This window comes from Semicossyphus pulcher, unplaced genomic scaffold, assembly GCF_022749685.1.
Source record: "Semicossyphus pulcher isolate SPU_LCO1_2020_fin unplaced genomic scaffold, fSemPul1.0.p SCAF_19, whole genome shotgun sequence".
Classification (NCBI taxonomy): Eukaryota; Metazoa; Chordata; class Actinopteri; order Labriformes; family Labridae; genus Semicossyphus; species Semicossyphus pulcher.
In genome coordinates this window covers 18,110,743-18,128,020 of record NW_027211692.1, presented here as the reverse complement: position 1 = coordinate 18,128,020, position 17,278 = coordinate 18,110,743, and the positions used below count along the sequence as shown (strand labels likewise).

The following is a 17,278-nucleotide window of genomic DNA, read 5'->3' as shown; positions in this document are numbered from 1 at the left end:
AGTTGAGTTGAGTTGAGTCTAAGTCTAAGTCTAAGTCTAAAGAGATTAATAAGAAGTGAAATCATCGTCAGATAGCCGGTGATGGGAGCCGGGATGTCATTACGGTGCATTACATGTACTAAGTGCACTCTAAACGGAAACAGAACACTTGTCGTCCCGGAAATCCATGTCCCTGCCTACAGATTCTATATTTCTACGTAGAATCTGTAAATAGAGATTATGCTTCTTATAAAGTCTACTTCACAGATTCCATTGAAGCCAAGGAAAAGTGGTTAAAAAAAAAACTAAACTGTATAAATCATTGTTAAACCCTCTCACAGGGCCAAGCAGTTACAGACACACATGCCCATGAACTAGTCTCTATTGCACCTAACTGGACTGTACTACTACTGTATAAGAGGATGGACAGGGAGCATACATAAACTGTTGTTGCTGTGTGGAGAAAAAGCTGATAACTGGGGAAAGTGCAATTCCTGGATTTACCACAATATACAAATTTAGGGGAGATACAGGAAACAAGGAATTTCCAGGATTTTCTATGTGAAACCCTGATAAATTGAAGAAAAGTACCCAGAGTGTGAAGCCTCCTCCACACTTGACCCTGACTCACCCCTATTATGTCCATTTAGCATGTGACAACAATTCTTAGTATGACCACTGCAAATATTATCAGTTAGGATATTAATGTACAATAGAAGTTGCCTGTATAAATTATATACGAGCATAGGAAAGAATCTGCTCCTGTAAAAGTGCAAATTAACATTCAGTTGCAGTGTGCCTTATCGACAACTGCTCAAACAAAATAACTGAAATGTTTCAGAGTAAAGTTAGTCACCCCTGAAAATCAAGAAAGGGCTGTTTCCAGAAAGTTTCTGGTAAAAGGGGGGAACTACTCGTTAAAGCTTTTGGATGAGATGTTATTAAAAATTTGACTTCCAGAATAAAACTTTACACCCCATTAAAATAACAAAAGCATGCGTATGTATTAGGATCACAATTGATAAAAGAAGACTTCCTGCACCTAATTGAAACCATTCACACCCACAGAATTTTTTGTCTTTGTGAGGGGAAAACAAGAATATGGGGGCGTAAGTGAGAAGAAATGCTCTGAAATCACATCCTAACCCCCCTTACACAAATCAGTTCCGATCATTGTGGGGAATTTTAAAACTCAAGAGCGTTATCAAAAAAAACGCTACCACCTTTCTTCTATTACTTCCTGTCTGAAAAGTGAACTGAAGAAAACACAAAATTTCTCTCTCTCTCTGTTTAACTTCCGTTTGTTTAAAGAAAATGCTGCAAAGTCTGCATTAATAGTATGACTCACCTCTTTTTTTTTACCAGACTGGGAAAGTTATTTAAAATATTACATTGGCGGAGGGTGGATTGCACAGTTTGGATCGTAACCAACTACAATAGCCCAAGGAGCAATAGAAAGATGATGTTTTGGGTAATGTGTAAAGGTAATATGGTTATCAGTGTCATTGTTAATCCTCCTGGAAAGGTGAACAACATCATATTGAAACTTCAAATTGAGTTTCCCGTATATCTATAAAAGGTCAGTGACGGAAATGAAACTTTGTCAAGGGAATACCAGAATGGTTTTGTGTGTGACTGTGAATTTGAACACTGTGATTTGTCACAAAGGCCTGATTGCATTAGATATTATCATCAGCCCCTGACCCCCGGATACATCAAAATCCATGTGTGTCAGTTTGTTTGTGCTAATATCATGTCCACTGTGTCTCCAGATGGGAATATACTGTACATAAGTGAACTATAATATGGCAGAACAGGGGCCTTAAGTAAGCAGTTATTGAAGCCCTGCACCAAACTTTAGTGTACTTTATGTTTTTAAGTGTATATTCCTTAATTAAAATTATAATCAATTACAATGTATCACCTCCCATCTAAGGCCAGGTACACAAGCAAACAGAGCCCAGTGCAGTTTTGCCCCAGGGCCTCTGAATAGGTTAACCTGGCCATGAGCACAAATGAGACTTTCACTTCTTTGCTATGAATAATTTGTTGTACTTTCAGGCCTTTTTCAAGTAAGACATTTTGACAAGTCACAGTTTAAAAAATTACAGGTGCAGATAATAAAATAATGACACTCTGAAAACTTATCGGACAGTTGAATTAAAAAGAGCCATTGTTAATGTTATTTGTAACACCAGTGTTTTTCTTACAATGACAGTAATAAAATATCTATATATAATATAGCCGTGCTGAGATGACACTCACCGCATTACAGCTGCACGATTTGTGGCCATGATTCATGGCTGTGGTTGTTCAACCATTACAGATTAATTGTTGTTTAGTCTTTGTTAAAATGTCAAATGACAGGCATGGTCAAATTTGTGAGAAAACCGACAAGTCTAAGGAAGCCCGTGTCTGCCACTTGGATTTTTAAAAAAAGTCCTGTAAATAATGACTAACATTGAGATACTTTCTTAATATTTTGACTTAGTATCTCAAAATATTGATTTGCAGCGGGGTCAGGGGCGATTTAAGGATCAGACCTTTCCGGGGGCTCAGCCCCATATTGTCTAACTTCCGTTATGATTCACTCTCATACATTTTGTATGAGAAAGTACAATTAAATCGTTTTACAACAATGCTTATTATTAATTTTCACACAGAACTGGAGGGAACTATCATAATATAACAATAATGATAATAAATACTTTAATAATAGTAGGGAAACATAGTATGTGTCTGTAAAATGGGGGGATGGGTGGGTGGGTCTGGGGTTTTCCTCCAGGAAATTTTGAGTGTCAAAACCTTTATTTCCTGTATTCTGATGGAAGTGTCTTATTTTTGTATATGAAAACAAATACATTCAAATAATAAAAGTCTGTTACTTCAAGCATGAATTTCACATTGTAGCAGGATTTAAAGAGCCATAGTCACATGGTAGTCTAATGTTGCCCGGGTAGAAATCAATTGAAAGAGAGAGACGTTTCATTCTTCGCTGCTCTCTCTGTGTCCTTGCAGAATGATCAATATTTTACCGTAATAGGAGGATTCACTTCATATTTTATTATATGTTTGCCAAATTGTATTATTTGTTTTGCCAAAGGAATTGCAATTCTTTTTTGCATTGTGAGTTGGCCAACAATAGACGTGTATGCCTTTTTCAATAAGCTACCATATCTCAGACCTGTTGACATGACCACAGGCAATGACTGTCAGCCTAAATAAACAATATTTAAACACTGTACATGGATGCTGTGTGGAGAGAGAGAGAGAGAGAGAGAGAGAGAGAGAGAGAGAGAGAGAGAAAATACATAAGAACAGAAGTGTGGACGTAAGAGGAGAACCGGTCTTTTGATGATGAAGCTGATGTAGCTCTGTGTAACTCTCAGGTTTATCAGTGAAGTGTTTGAGCTGAACTGCAGCCTGGAGTCTCTGTTAACAGTGACAGACAGAGTGACAGAGTCAGAGAGTGTCAATAATCGCCACAGCCACAGAACATACAAGTCTGGCCCAGGCTTGATTAAAAGTACAGCAAAGATTTAAAAAAGCTGCGCAGGTTAAAACAGATGCACCTGTCAAAAATATGACGGCATCTACGTACATAGACATAGAATATTGGATATTATACCTTTTAAATAAAGCTTTTTGAACCTGTGATGTTTTTTCAACTGTCTACATAAGTTTGTAAAACCTTACATGAAAGGACTAAAATTATTTTGAATAATAATAACAGTCATTATTATTGTTACTCGCACATCACCAGTAGAGTTACTCTGTCAGGATTACCCTCTTTCTAGATGGTTATCTCTTACTTCCACACTTTAATTGTTCTCTCTTCACTTTATTAAGTTTTGATTCACAATCTACTTAATCTGATCACTTTGCTTCAGACCCTCCAACACACCTGCACCTCTGTTCTCTGCACAGCTGCTAGCCCCGCCCCCCTCTTTCTGTCTGTCTCTCTGTCTGCTGTGTCGACTGTCTTCATCAGTACGGAGTATGGTGGTCTTGATGGCTTGTCTATGTCTGATGTGGTGGATCTGGTGGAACAGAGCAGAGACTCTCTTGACGATGTTTGCCGGCAAACTGATTTTGAGCCTTATCCAGAAACCTGCATGGTGCGACTCATGGATGTAATCGTCAGGTGAGCTGGGTGTGGATTTGTGACAAAACCCAAACCAGGAAATGGAGGAAATGAAAACAAATATTTGCTGATGTAGTTTTACAGAGTGTGCGTCAAGACCTCCATGTCACAAAGACCACAGCCACTTTTTGCATATTTTGAGAAATGAAACCAGCTTAGTGTTATTGACATTGTACATAGACTCTAACCCACAGGAAACACTGTGTTACCTTAGTATGCAACAAATGACAACTCTAGAATGACTGTTTGTGTGTTTGCACCTGAGAACGGGTGTTGCCGTCTGTGAACAGTGGGTGGTAGCCTGTGAGCATCTGACTGGACAGGTACAAAAGGGATCAGAAAATCTAAACCTTTTAGCGTAGTTAAACATCTCATTCAAACAAAAAATGCATTTTCATCTTGTATAAAAAGAGGTCATCAGTATTATTGTGGTAAACAATGAAGACATGGCTTAATTGTTGTTTTCCACTGGTGTGGAAAAGAAACGCTCCCCACTCATGGAAGGGAAACAAGCACTGCCCACAAAGCCTTCATTGCCTTGCAAAGAGATTGGATGAGGTAAGAAAGGGTTTTCATCCAGGGTCAAGAAAACACTTCCCATTCATATAGATATATATATTGATATAGACAAGGTTGGGAGGGTTACTTTCAGTAACGTAAACCAAGTATCACAATTTTAAAGTAACATAACTGATTACTTTCAGTTACTTTTGGATTACTTCAATAGTAAATCTGCAAATAAAGACAAGAGAAAAGACATTTCAATACTTTGACACAAGGTAGGTAGAAGGACCCAGAAGCAGACTCAGAGGCAGGAGAGTTGGTACGTTGCAATCTTTTACTGAAGATCATCAAAAAAAAGACAAAGTACAAAACAGGAGCACTCTTGAAGCAAAACCAAAGCACAAAACCTAAAAAACTGAGAGGCTGAAAAACTTTACAAAAATGTCTAATTTCAATTTACAAAGTGCTCAAAGGTAGAAAGGACAAAACTTATTACAACTGTCAACTACTGTCCAGACAGGGAGCTACAACGTTCTGGCAGCATGCTGTTGCCAGCTCTCAACTTAAATAAACTCTTAACGATCATCCCCCACAGGTGTGCTCTCAGCAGTCCAATCATCCAATTGCACACAGCTGTGCTGTTATCATGGAAGGCAGGGGAAAACAGGACTCACAGGGGTGGGATTGTGACATACATTTTTAATGCAGGAATGCCCGTTTAAATTAACTGTAATTATGTGCATTTAACTGTACTTTGTTAAGCTATTGACACTACTTTTCACTCAAACTATAAGTAAACTACCATAAACTTATTCCAGTCTAGGGCTTGTGTTTTTACCCACACCATCCCGTCCGCTGCCGTCACCAAGTAGTAGTCGTAGAAGACGACAGGTTAGCTAACATTTGTAACTTGAATTCTGTGCAGCTAACATCAGCAGTTGATCTTTGGGGCCATGGCAACTTTGAGGAGCGGTGTTGTGAGACTTGTGTGTCATAAAGTCGTAACATGGGCGCACAGGTGCATGGTATTATCAGAGACGGTCAGACTCGCGGTTTAGAAATGAGACGCCAGATGTTATAGAGCATCTTTGGTATTATATCGTCTTCATATTAAAAACTGATTTTAAAATTGTAATCCTGCTAATAATCCTCATTTTTAATAAGTATATCTGTAATCTAATTAACTATTTTTTTCTGTAACTGTGACAGAATAAAGTCGCCCTTTTTGTATCCTAATTACGTAATGCTGTTACTTGTATTCCGTTACTCCCCAAGCCTGGATATAGATATCTCTTTAGGTATTATTTTCATCACATTCAGTGCTACAAATATACTCCCTAGAATCCTTTAGTTTTGCTTTCCTTGTGTCTGCTTGTTTGTAAATAAGCAGATGTGACATTTAAGTGGAATTTCAGGACAGGAAGTGAACCATAAATCGACATGATAAAGAGATGGGGCAGCATTTTCGTTATGACCTTTGAGAGAGTGTCTCGTCCCAGTAGACCTTTACTGTTTTTTTTTTCTTCCAGAAAGGCTACCACTTTGGAAAGTTGTCTGGTCAAAAGACATTTAGCCTCTGTCACATACTCTACACACAGATACCTCATTCCTCTTTACAATAATGTGTACAGTTTACTTGTTGATAGAATGTTAATTATGGGAACTAATATCTACTTTCTGCCCTCGTAGCATTTTCCATGGAAGGTTTCACAAAGGCGACTGCCAGGTAAACTCTTACTGACACGTCTGTTTTAAAAATGTTCTGCATGCATTTAAGGAAGAGACGAGGTTGTCTCCAATAGTCAGTCAATAGTCACAAGTTGTAAGACGTGTTGTTGACTTATTTGAGCCTCATAACCAGAAACAGAGATAAAACAAATGACATCACTCTCCCTGTTTATTTCTACCAGGTGGTGACTCTGCGCATGGTTCATGAGAAACTGCTGCAGCTGCTACCAGGAGGGAAGCAGCAGGCTCTCACTTCAGGTCGTGTGTTTGAACCTTTTTCTGCACTCAATCCGCTGCATTACAACCCCTACACTGAGGTTAGTTGTAGGAAACTGCGAGTGACAAAGCCACTAACGAAGGAGCAACAGTAAATCATGCACGCTTTAGCAGGTTTGGGTGAATCATTCTGTGGTGTCTGTGTGTGTGTGTGTGTGTGAGTGGGTGTGGGTGTGGTGTTCTTAGTGTCAAGGCTCGTGGGAGGTTGGACTTCACTCTCTGGGGTCCGCCCACCACCCGGCAGTCAATCTGAAGAAGGCACTCTCCATGTTTTTGCCCCTCCCTTACTGTCCTCTAGGTGTGGACAGTCTGCAGCCCAATGTCCACTTTCTCCAAAGTTGAAACACACATCCCACAGATCTCTGCCTCGCCCACGGCCACCTTGTCCTCAGCCGCGGGCTGTGGCAAGCTGCACCATTGTCAATATACCTTGAGCTCTCATGTCCCGTTGTTTCTTTAGTTCTTTATCTTTTTTGGCGTCTGTTCTGCTTCTCTGCATGTTCCGCATGTAGCAGGATATTTGACAGAGAGGTTATTTCCCATGTGATGCAGGAACGCTTTACGGTGTCAGACAGATGTGGGTGCATCTGGACTAAGAACAGCCTCGTTAGGTTGGATTCATAAGGGCTGAGTGAATTTCCCCAGTCTTTTTGTATGCTGCTGTGTTGGTCAAACTGGGCTGTAGGAAAGTGTCCACTGGTTCTCCTGGTTTTTGATAAAGTGTTTCCACTGAGGTCATATGTCCGATCCTCTGTTGGTGTAGGGGCGGAGGCCCTAGGTGATCCCGTGTCTGGTGGTGGCGATATGTTCTTTGTGTCTGGTCTTGGTGGGGAGGGGGTGCCTGACCTGGAGGTGCTGGGTTGTAGGGTGGTGGTGGAGCGGAGTCCAGGTGGTGATCCATTCCTCTCCCAGAGGGCCCATGTGACACAGGATATAAGGGTTGGGTTAGTGTTTGTTCTTCTGAATTGTCTGTTTTTTTCTTTTCAGCTTTATTAACATTCTTAGCTTCATTCCTCAGTTTCACTCCCTCTCTTCTCATGCTTTCCTCTCTTGTCAGAACTGCCTTCCAGTCAGCCTGAAATAGCACAAACCTCTTTCTTTTTGATTTAGACATTTTTTTTCTGCTTTCTATCTGTCCTCCTCTTCTTTCCCTTCTAATATTTCATGTAACTCGTCAAGTCGGCGGAGACTGAAACTGCCCTGTTGAGGGAAACCCAATTCTACCCATTTTGATAACTGATCACAACTTACCGGGTGCTTTGACTTCATTACTTTAATCATGTCACATTGGAATTTAGGTTGCGGACCTGAGTCCGGTTCACGAGACTGTTTGCTCTGACCCCCTCCCATCTTATCCATAGCACGTTAACTTATTCTCTCTTTTAATAAACAACGTTGGTATCAGTTATATATGAGTCTTCCTGACTCTCTGTCAAGTAGCTATGACACGTCTGCCAACGAATCCCTGAATCACTAACCTTGGTATCAGTTATATCAACACCCTGGGATTTTTATTCTTCTTCCTAGGCCTACTTCTTTTACCGGTATAACCTTTAGCATACTCAAAATTGATATTCGTTGGAAATTTTCAAAATTAATTTACAATTTCTCACCGTTTGATTGTTTCTTTGCACGTGGTTTTGTTTTGGTTCTTTCCCTCTTTGGTAGGATCCGAGCACTGGCCGGGAGTCCGATCAGGCGTCGAATCCCATCCTCGTCGCCAAGTTTGTGGTGGCAATTTCTGATCCCGAGACCAATAAAGTTCTTTGAGAAACATAGTTGTCTTTTGATGTCTTTAATTGAAGAATAATAGAAGATGAGTAAAAGCAATTCACAACTTGAGCTGAGTGAAACCAGTGCTACACAGAATGCAGCTGTCTAGCTGACTGACACAGAATCAAGGTTCACAGTGTGTGTTATACATTACAGAAATAACTCTCTCTCACAGAGACAAAGCAAGGTGTTATTGTTATGACTTTAGCTGAGGCGCCTGACTATCTAGAGTTTACCCCTTGCCAGAGCTCTTTGCCCCAGACAAGGCCACTAACTATCTCGCTCCAAGACAGAAGGAGCAACAGTAAATCATGCACAACAACAAACACTATGTCTAAAATAATCATTAGCTGATTATACCACGATTACTGACTATATAATATTATAGAAGTTAAAACATTTGATCAAACAGGTTAACATAAAAAGTTCCTTCACAGTGACATCTCTCTTTAACTTAGAGTCTGACTTCTGTACGTGTTTTGTAGCCTCTTTGGAGAGCAGCAGTGGCTCAGTTTGAGCGCCTAATGACTCCGTCATAGCAGGAGGTCACAGGCAGACTAAAGAGCTACATTGCTGACGTGGGGGACAACCCGCAACAGGTAGTGAAACACACTTTTCAGTTCAAGTTATGAAGCATTGTGTGTGGAGGCGTGTAGTTAAGGGAACTCATCAAACATGCCTTTGTACATGTCTGTTGCTAGCTGTTGCAGGTGTTTCAAAAGCACAAAGAGTTGATCAGACGTCCCACCATCAGCAAAGAGCTGCAGTCTGAGAGAGAGACACTGCTGGCCAAATTATTGGACTACAACAAAGGTGCACAGTTGAGCCTCAAAGCACTCACTTTATGTGACTGAGAGTTATTGTGTTTTTTCTCATGTTCTGTTTAATTTTTAAACACAGTTTCATTACATTTCTTTTGATGGCAGGCACTGTGTCAGACTTTAAAAAAACCTTTGTCCACAAGAGAAGCACAGTCAAGATACCCTATCCTCGGTTGTTTCAGAAATGTTTGACTTGAAATCAGGTGAGATGTCTAGTGGTTAGAGTACATAGAGCTCGAAGGCTCTGCTACCACTGCAATATATTCTTAACTGGAGCCCTACCTGCTCACTCAGTAAGTTGATACAATAGTATTAGGAATGGTAAGTGTAAAAATGATGTGTAGGATGGAAGGAACGTCAGTGGTGACGTGTAGTTGACCCCTCTTTACTTTATTGATATTCGTAGGCCTGAAGACTGACTTTGAGAGTCGTTGCCATGGAGGCCCTGGAGACAAGTCTGGGCCACTTATTGGCAGGAACCTCCCTGAAACACTGCTCAACTTGACGCAAAACAAAAAAGTTTGGACAGACACAAACTTTTCAACTTGATTGCCTATACTCCATTTTATTTGATAATGTCTACTACTTTACTACTACAACAATGTTTTATCATCGCCTCATTTTGTACATTAATCAAAAGCACTTCAGTCTAAACAGGTGCTGGTTGGAGTGGATCCTGTATGACAGTCTTTCCCCCTGTTTAGCCTGCAGGCCAGTAACCGTGTGATGGATCTGGACCATGCAGACGGCAGACTGAAGATCCAGTATTCAGACAGGCTGGTCAGTCTGCTCAGGGAGGTCAGGCAGCTCTCTGCCCTCGGCTTTCCCATCCCAGCCAAGATACAACAGGCGTCTAACACTGCAGACAAATTCTACAGACAAGCCATTGTCCTAAAACTGGTGAGAATTATGGTCAAAATATAATCACATTTTTTATTCATTAATTAATTGATTTTTGCCTCAAGCTCATAATGTAACTCTGTGTTGTAGGTGGCCCATTTCTACAAGACAACTGACCAGCAGATGATTCCCTCTCAGAGGCCTATGATGCTTGGGCTTGCCCTGGCCTTTGAGCAGGTCATCAAGGTACTGCACATAGCTGGAAATTGTTATTCTTCCTTTCTTTTTTGAATGTGATTTATAGTCATTATAAATTATAAAAATGTTGTAATGTAGTTGAAGAAATTGGTGACTTGCAAATAAAACATGAATCACACATAGAACGTACTTTCCTTTTCTGTACTTTACTTCTTTTACTGTTTCTTCATTCTTCTTCTTTTCTCTGAAAAGTAAAGAGGATATTTTCCCCCGAAATTCTTTACCGCAAGAAACTCACTTGTCACCTGAAAATTGTGCATAAAAAGTTGACTTTGTATCTATAACTGGCATAAATATTTCTGCTTTTCTCTTTTTAGAATCGTCGTTCTCAGTCAAAGGAAGCAGGTGGTAAACTGCAGATCACTTGGGACAACCCCAAAGAGCTGGAAGCGTACATTACAAAGCTGCAGTCTGCTGCTGAGAAACTGTCCACAGAAAACAGGAAGTTGCACAAATGGCACACGGACTTTACTGACAAGGTTATAGCTATTTTATTTATATACAGTCTGCACTAATTTCAATTATTTGCTGCCATATTTCATGTGGACCATGATCTAATATCAGTAACTAAAGTCCTTCTCCTTTGTGTATTTGTCTACAAACCTCAGGGTACATTTGTCAGGTGGTGACACTGATGAATGTGGACTTACTGAGACATCAGCAGCGGTGGAAGGATGGCCTTCAGGACCTGCGTACTGGCTTTGCCACTTTGGAGGCTCAGGTATTGGTTACAATCAGAAGTATGGATCTTTAAAATTATTTCTATACATATTCTTCATAACCATAAACATTTAGAGAAAACAATAAAGGTAATGAGGGAGCTCTGTGGTTGCTGGGGTTATAATGGTACATTTTTATTTTTTTTATTTAGCCAGGTAATCTCATTGGGACACATGGTTTCATTCCCAAGAGAGACCTGTTTAGACAGCAGCAACAACACAGAGTTACAGACAGACAGGACATTCAACACAGAGACACAAAACAATAATACAATCCTTTGCAGTATGTATTATTACTATTGAATGAGTGTCTGTGGCGACATTCGCGGAAAAAATCACAAGCGGCGCCCAGTTACTGACGCGTTTTCCATCACCCAGCAGTGGTTGGTCTGTCAGAGAGGGTAGGCAGAGCTAAGCAGCTGCTTCTCCGGTCTCTACAGTAATCTACTATGGCTGAACAAACAAAGAAAAGATCAATGACTTCAGATACAACTTCAAAAATAAGTGAAGTGAGAAAAAGAGACAAATTCGACGCTCAGATCAGCGAGGAGAATCAAGAGTTACAACCGGAGCCAACCGTAAAAGTCTGGTTATCTAGGACATATAAGCCATAAGGGGCCGCCAAATACAACAAAACTGAGAACTTCATGATTATTTCTTTAAAATTCCCTCTGGGAATTAAGCTGGACAACTTAAAATTCTGCTGTAGTGTGTTCCAGGTTGATAGGGCTGAGTAGGAACAGACCTTTTTTACCGAGTTCAGTCCGGACTGAGTGTAAGCTGTGGCAGCACTGTTTTGTGTAAGATGTAACGGAACTAATCACATACTTATTAAGGCTCCAAAGCCCTGTCCTAGTTTTATTAATACAGTTACATGTATCTCCCGTTGATGCTCCTTCCTAACTATCACTTTTAAATTCTCTCTATACACACATTGCATGCCATACGGTCTTAGATTAAACATTGCACCTATATTTTTAGTGGACAATTCTCATTGCAATTTAAATTATTATCATTTTTGGTGGGATCGCTTATATATGCATGTGTGTGTGTGATATATGTACGTGTATGAATGTATGTGGATATGTATGCACGTACTGGAGTGGATAAGTATTAGTGTTGAATTTGTTCAACACTTGAATCTAATGCGTGAAAACTGCTAAAGACAGCTGGAAAAAGAAAAAGAAAGTAATTGTATGAAAATGTATACAGTACATTGTATTGTTGTTGGATGTAAATAAAATTTTAAAACAAAAAAACTGTATTGTACAATAAATCCTAATTGTCAAAGTTAATGCACGTCTATTTGTGTCCAGGGCTTCAGGTGTGATGATATGCAGGCATGGCGTCAGCACTGGAACCATCAGCTATACAAGGCTCTTGAACACCAGTACCAGACAGGACTGGAAGCTCTGAACAAGAACCTGCCTGAAATACACATAGACCTCACTTTCAAGTCAGTACACACACTTTACTGTTCTTCTTGTACACAATCTTTCTCTTTATGTGTAGGTTATTATCTTTTTCTCTTCCTCTTACACTCATACACATACAGTATGTTAGTGTCTCAAACCACTAGCGGAAACTTCTACATTTTTTTCTAATTCTTAAACGCCACCATTTCTCTGTACTGGTCTTACTTTCTCTTTCTTTCTCTCTCCTACAAACACAGTATTCATAAGTGTGGATTAAAGAGAAAACAACCTTTTCTCATTACATTTCTCTCTTTCTTTTGAAAAGACAGGGCCGTTTGCAGTTCCGTCCTCCATTTGAGAAGGTGCGAGCACGCTACTTCAGAGAGATGAAGCGGTTCATCTTTATCTCAAACCAGTTCAAAGGGGTCAGCGCCCAGGGGGACGAGATGATCTTCAGTGTCATGATTAATAGAAATGCCTCTGGGTTCCTCACTATCTTCAACAAGGCCGAGGACCTAGTAAGCCGCCTGCAAGCTATACAACACAAGTTCAAGGTGCCTGAACAACACATTAGTTTGTCATTAGTAACAATTAGGATGTCCTGTTATAAAACATCTGTATGTTATTAAAGGAGCAATTGGCCCCTGGAAAATGCCACTGTCAGTCAAAGCTGGTGTTCTCTGTAATCAATAGAAGCAATAATATTTGAAATTGGTGCCATAGCTGTGGAGAAAGTTGTACAAACCACACGTGGTTTCGCCCATTCGACATTCCTACAACACCCAGCATGCATTTCGCCCCTCCCTCTGAAAGGAACGGCCCAGCCAGAGACGCTGGAGTGAAATACTACCGTTTTCTAGTCAAGGACATTGATCGCTGCAGGCGATGGGTCCGAGCGGTACAGAATCTGAAATACAATGAGAATATACCCGTGGATCGTCTAAAAAATCTTCGGGTCTGCAGTCTACATTTCAAACCTGACGATTTTGAGTGAGATTTGGCATCTGAGGCGGGCGTCCTAGATTGAGGAAGTGTAGTTTTGCAAGCTCTCTGGCCTCTGCCAGATGACGTGTTTTACATAGTCTGGCGGAGATTTTCCAGGGCCCATTGGATAGGCGGATAGCGTCCTCCAAAGTCACAGTGTGAAACCAAATTTGCATTAGCTCCCCATAATAGCAAGAAAGGACTGAGGTTGAAAATTAGCAAACTGGCCCTTTAAGAGAAGTAAGACAGGGTTTTTTTGTAGGGCAATTCTCATCATACAAAACAATCTATTTGAATGCATTACATGACATGATTTTCTTTGACCTTATAGATAGTCCCTTTTATGACTCTGCTGTGATGCTGTATTGCAACACTGATCACAATATTTGACACAGTGATTGTACTTGATTTATCATTGTTTCCCTTTTATTTATTTGACGCATTACAATGAGTCAGTCCTCTGCTGTTTTCTTTGAAAGACTTCTCCTTGGATTAGTCCTACTTCCCCATTTGTATATAAAAGCTCTGTTGTTTTCTATGTCAGCATTCTACCCCGATTGAAAAGTGAGCACTGTGTGTTATCTGTTCCCCTCAGTCTGCACCCATACATATGTCAAATGTAGGGGGAAGCCCCCCCGACAACATCCAACTTCTCTTTTTTATTCGTTACCTCCTTTTCAGTTCAGTGATCTATGACGTGTTCTCTAAGCTTTGACACATGCGTTTAAAATTAGGAAATGTGCTCTGTACCCAACCACTGTGACTCTCTGTTTGTGTGTGTTGTAGGAGTGGGTGGTGCTGGGACAGGTGGATTTAGAGAAGTTAGTGGAGAAGCATCTGAGTTCTGTTCAAGACTGGGAGAGAAACTTCAAGGCCCTGAAAGCCAGAGGAAAGGAGTCTGAACGTCTGCCCAGGTACATTTCGTACATAATTAGCACAAGCAAATATAACCTCTATAACAGAAAACCACCACAATATTTCCCCAAGAAAGTTTGATATTGATTCATATTTATAGGACTTTCATAAAATAGATAATTGCATAGTTGTTACAGAACTGGGGAGAATGAAAACCAGACATCAAATTTTTGTTTAACCCTTAAGACGAGACCCAGACCTCTTTGGTTCTCTGACAGAAATCAGCTTAAGAAAATGTTTCACAGTTTCTTTTGCCATTTGAAGCTGCTGTTTCCCCCAGGATGAATAAATGTGGTTCCTTCTGTGAAACGGAAAGTTGTATTGAAATCCCACATACTGTATTTACACTATAATTGAGTCATAGGCACTTATCATCTCCTTCTTTTTTTCTCAGGTAAAGACAGACATCTCCTTTGTTTTCCATTTGCCCATTCACTTTCATTTGTGTTTTCTGTTTGTCACTGTTTTTCTCGAATTTAAGCTCCTGTGGTTTTTACTTTCTCTTTCCTTTCTATTTCCTTTGAGCTTGTTTTCTCCTTTCCTTCTTTCAGGCCACACATAGGCCATAGACAGTTTTGTGTCAGAGTCAATTGAGGCCTTGTCCAGAAAGCATGGAGGAGACTGGTTCAGACAGGGGCAAATACAGGCAGATACTAGCCCAGAAACCTGAAGTAAGACAAATACAATCCTATTCTCTGGCTGGGTAGCTTTTTCAATGATAGCATGTTTTTCTAATGCGGTGGTTATTTTACAAATAAAGGCTACTTTTGGTACATCCATTTTTGCTAAATACAATTTAAAATAAGGTCTGTGACATTATTGTTGTTGCTTGTGTTAAATGAGGCTTTTGAGATGTAAATTTAAGAATCGCCTGCTGCAACGGACAATTCAGCTATTCTTAGAGTAAACATAAGTGTTGCCATGGCATTATTGAATAATTTGATGAATCACCACATTCTTATTTGTTCAGAAAAGGTCTTATGCAATAGTCTGTGTATTTTGTGCAAGTAAAGACTAATTTGCACAGGACAAAAAGTCATTTGATTTCCAAAATCAAAGGGACCATCATATGTACAGCAAACTTCATGGCTCTAAATACTTAAGTTTTATAACTATAAAGAAAGAAAATGAAAACATCAGTGTTGAAAAACCTATAGGTGACTTGCAAGACTCTTTAGTTGGTTTTTAGAGTTAACTTGTACTTTTATTTTCACACTCCCATCTGCACATCTAGAACATGGTCCCAGTGCTGAAGTATAAGCGTGGGGAGCACCTGTCCCAGGACCATTGGTTGGACCTTTCCAAGAAGGACGACTTTAGAGCGACTCACCTTTAATGACCTCCTGGGAGTGGCAAATACCATTGTTGAAAAGGCCTTGGAGCTCAAGGTATGTACAGAAACCGAATCGCAATCAGCTATGACTAAACATACACATGAGGTAGATGGTTCAGCAATATTTACAGCGGAAAAAAATATACGGCATGTACAGGTGCATAGTTTTGTGTTCATACAGTGCAATGTTTGTATATTGACAACAGGGTGTATTTAAGCAGTGAATAAATAATAAATAATAAGAATATAAATTTGCTGGTACATTGGACGTTTGTGTCACTGGGTTATTGTGGAGGAAAGCAGTTCTTATTCCTTGTTGTTTTGGCGTACAGTGCCCTGTATCACCTACCATAGGGGAGGAGTTTGTGTTTGTGGGTTGTGATGGGTCTGCAGTGATACCTGGGCAGGTCGGCCCCGATGATTTTTTCTGCAGTCCAGATTGTCCTTTGCAGTCTGTTTCTGTCCTGTTTGGTGGCAGATCCAAACCAGACAGTGATGGAAGTGCAGAGAACAGATTGAATTATAGCAGAGTAGAATTGAGCCAGCAGCTCCTGGCTCCTGGAGGCAGGTTGAACTTCCTGAGCTTGCGCTTATAAAAATAAGAGGCTTATAAAAACACATTTACAAAAATATTTACTAAGAGTGTACATTTGGAATTTCGATGATGTATAAGAATGTAGGAGCCAATTTCTATATTTTCCTTTTTTGAGACATATATTGCTTATTTTCGATGTTGTGATATGTGTGATGGTAATTTCTGTTTTTTTCTGCAGGTGGAGAGGCCCTTTACTATATAGGAAGTGCCAAGGCCTACCAATAGAGGCTTTGGCTGGAAAAGCACACAGTCTTTAGACGTTGAGAGCCTGTTTGTTTGTTTGCATATTTTCCACATTTGCTGGCCAGATTGCTTTATAATTTTGATAACCTGAATCAGTATCCATGCTTTTTTGAATATCATTTTTTGAATATGGAACAATAAACCCAAGATCATTTTTTGTTATATCAAGATAACTCTCATCTCCGTTTGTTCAAGCGTCTACTACAGCCTACCCAGCCAGACCCAGAGTGATACAGACAATAGGAAATGTAGTAGTCAGTACAAAGAATATTCTTTGTTTTTGAATACATGACCCCATCACAAATAAAGACTGAAACATCACTTATAAAACTCCTTCTGCTTGGGCTTTAAGTTTAGTTGATCCTCCAACCTTTTTGTTTACAATGTGTTAATTATTGCTTAATTGCTTTCAAAAAAATGTACTCTTCAATGCAAAAAATAGCATTTAAACAGGACAACGGGACATGCGTGTTGAGCAGAGGTAAAAGTTCTTGCCAACGTACCCAGAGTGGTTATACAGATGGATCTTCAATGCTGGTTGGAGGACTTCCAGATGTGCTTTGCCGTTTGAAGACGTGCGCGGAGAGGCTCCGTGGAAAAATAGTCGAAAGTTAATATCGCTCTATTTCTATCTCCTTTTTCATCTGAGCAAGCAGGGGTTTGGTTTTTTTTTGATTTTTGGGTCAGTGAATACGTTTCTGTGTAGTTTGGGATCGACAATAGCTCCTTATCGAATAATCAGAGCAGGTAG

General features: G+C 40.0%; 1 pseudogene; it reads left to right on the top strand.

The window, feature by feature from the left end:
• The first annotated feature begins 1,894 nt into the window (after positions 1-1,894).
• On the top strand, positions 1,895-16,812 carry LOC138597438 (cytoplasmic dynein 2 heavy chain 1-like; annotated as a pseudogene).
• Positions 16,813-17,278: the final 466 nt, after the last annotated feature.